Raw genomic sequence first — 3,098 nt, 5'->3', positions numbered from 1 at the left:
TCCTATGTGTAATAATTTTTGTGTCTAAATATAATAAAGGTTCTAAGAATTTTTGGGACTAAATGTCCTAAATGCAGTGTAATAATGGCCATGATTGACAAATGGTTGATTGATTGTAATAATTTTTGGGTCTAAATGTAATACAGTTCCTATGTGTAATAATTTTAGGGTCTAAATGTAATGAAGGTTCTAATTGTAATAAGTTTTGGATCTAAATGTAATAAAGGTCCTATGTGAAATCCTTTTGGGTCTAAATGTAATAAAGGTTCTAATTGTAATAAGTTTTGGGTCTAAATGTAATAAAGGTGCTATGTGTGATAATTATTGTTTGCTCAAATTCGGTCATACTAATTACCGTCAACAGGGCCGCCAAGAGCGGCCACGAGACCCGTGACATTTTCGCTGCCACGACCCATTATTTGAAGGTCTGGGGCCGCCTAGGGCCTCGGGTGGGGGGGGGGAGAGCGATGCCCCGACGAGGGGTCAGATTTCCCCGACGAAATAATAGCTGTTGTCCCTAAATGTAATATGTCATTATTAATATTGCGCTGTACCAGAACAACGATATAAACAATACAGATAAAAAATACAAATAACAATTTATGAAAACGCACCTCTTTTAACAAAATGGGGGAAAAAATCAAACCTGGCAACGAACAGAGCTGTCCTTAAAATTGGATAACAATCTGGCAATTAATTATTTATAAACAAACGTCGCGAGTCGCTACCGTCATGAATCGCTGGGAAAGAACGTTGTTTTTAGTAATAAAATGCGAAAAAGTGGTGTAATTAGTGAGAGAACTGGATGAAAAAGAATCGTAAGATATTGTTAGGAGCGCACAGTAGGTAAAAAGACAATTTTTGAAGATAGAAGTGTTACAGTACTAAAGTGCATTAGCGCCATAACTTGTACTTTGTAATAAAAGAAATATGTATATTATCGCTACTTGGAACAGTAACAACACCAAAGTCCTATGCTACTGCACTGTAATGCATTGGCCTATTTTAATACACTACTAAGATAGGCTTTTCTTTTTCAATCTTGATTTCAGAGGTCAAAAAAAATTTTCAATTTTTTTTTCAATCATATAGTGGTGTAGACTAGTCTTTTAAGAACATTTTGCTGAACATTTTTTTGGATACGACGCCCCGTTATAGAGTTATGATTTTTTAAATAACATGCTGTCAAAAAATCCGCCCAAAAGCTTATCTTATTTCTGTTGGTTACGCACCGCTGATTCGCAATGTTTGTCATCACTTCAAGATGTCTACCGATTCGTGAAAAAGGCATAATTGTAGGCCTATTGTTGGTTTGATCTGTTTTTCAAGTATTCACCGACCGTAATCTATTTTTAGCATTTGGTTTTTTCCAAATATCAATTTCATGACTATTTTTAGCATTTGGTTTTTCCAATATGCGTGGCTAAATGCCATACCTTTGTTTTAGTGTTTGGTGATTATTTTTCTGTGAAATGAACTACTGAGATCTGAAATGACTAGAACTGTGCTAATGCACTTTGGTACTCCACCCTCCCTAACCTTAACTAAGATAGCAATGCTGGAGTTGAGATTAAGGTTAGGGTGGAGTACAAAAGTGCATACGAAGGCCTATTATTAATATTATGGAACAGTAAAGATTAATCAGTTAACAAATGCCTACTCACTAGAGAAGGATGCGTGTCTGTCTCTAAAATTAATACAAAACACTCACGTACTCTTTCTGAAGATAACTTTTTTAAGCTAATCCTGCTTCATTCGTAGGCCCTTAGACTAATAACATTGTAGATCGTGCAATGCCATTGTGCAAGACCGACGTGCTTTGCTTTCCTCTTGGGTTATGCGCGCTTTCCGGATTTTTTTTACGACAAACACTGGGGATATCAAACGCGGTAGCACGCCCTCTATAGTTTCTAACTGTTTATTTCATAGCTATTTAATATCAAAGAAAGATTATTAAAAGGTTTTTTATTATTAAAACAGTATTCATCATTTCGTCAACTTGTACGCATGATCAGAGTCATCATTGGTGCAACTCAACACCAGTGTGACCACTATTGATATTGGGATTTTTATTGACACCTTGGGATCTTGTGATTTTTTTGTTAACTTTTCATTCATTCTTAGGATTTTTGAAATGGTATGGAAATTATAATTATTTCTATCAAGAAGTGAACAAATAGGCTGCCAATGGCCTTATAACATCATAGTTGAGTACGAATGAGGGCTGTATATTTGTTCAAAATACAAGACCTATTGGAAGCTTAATGTTGTTTCCGTTAGATATGTTTTATTCAATGAGGGGCAGGTGCAGAAAAATATAAAGCTGGATAAACTTCAATGCCAGTACATCAAGCTGCCAAGAAAACAGTTCTTTCATTTTTAATATTGAAAAAATGTGTGGTGCATGTATATGATAAACAGGCCTAAACTGAAATCTGGAGCAACTGTTTAAAAAAAACAAAAAAAACAAAAAAAACACAACAGCACTGTGACAGCACAATGTACAATATTTAACAAATATTTACTTAGATTTGAATCAGGATTTTTTTTTTTATAGTCGTTTAGAAGTGATAGTGGGGTGGTGGAGTACTGTGGGGGGAGAAGGGTATTTATTCGAAGGAAAATAAAACGCATGGGCCATTTATTCAAGAAGGGAGGCGTTTAATCTAAAAGAGGTTCTAGGGGACATTTTTTAACGGGCGTTTATTTAAACAGTAATTTTACTGAATAAATTGGTCAATATATAGTTAAAAACAACTTTTAAATAAAACATGACAAACATATTTTGGAGCAGATTTATTGCAATGGCGGCGCCAGAATTTTGACGACAAGGGGGTAGGGTTCACAGGGGAGTTTTTATGGCTTATTGTGGTCCAAAATGTGCTTTTAGACCTCAATATTACGGATTGGTAATCAAAACAACGTTATTTTGATAGGCAACTTTTTGATCGAAGTCGTAGGCCTAGTGGTTTTTGGAATGCACGCCTCATATTATCATATCCTCACCCACATCCATGTCCATCTTTCTATACTATCTTGGTTGACCCCCCTCCCCCTGGGAATAGGTCAGGCCAAGGTCGAGGGTGTAGAATCAGATA

The 3,098-nt window shown here is 35.7% G+C and overlaps 1 protein-coding gene across 1 annotated transcript in view; it reads right to left on the bottom strand.

Moving 5' to 3' along the window:
* LOC117115926 overlaps window positions 1-1,858 on the bottom strand; it is a gene marked incomplete at its 3' end in the record, with an annotated part of 31,414 nt that extends 29,556 nt beyond the window's left edge. Inside the window, exon 1 of the mRNA XM_033259812.1 lies at window positions 1,716-1,858. The remainder of the gene's footprint in view (window positions 1-1,715) is intronic.
* Between the last annotated feature and the right edge of the window lie 1,240 nt (window positions 1,859-3,098).

The sequence above is a fragment of the Anneissia japonica genome, unplaced genomic scaffold (genome assembly GCF_011630105.1).
Source record: "Anneissia japonica isolate Jap-2015-1 unplaced genomic scaffold, ASM1163010v1 scaffold287591_len41410_cov117, whole genome shotgun sequence".
Classification (NCBI taxonomy): Eukaryota; Metazoa; Echinodermata; class Crinoidea; order Comatulida; family Comatulidae; genus Anneissia; species Anneissia japonica.
This window is presented reverse-complemented; position numbering and strand designations above follow the sequence as displayed.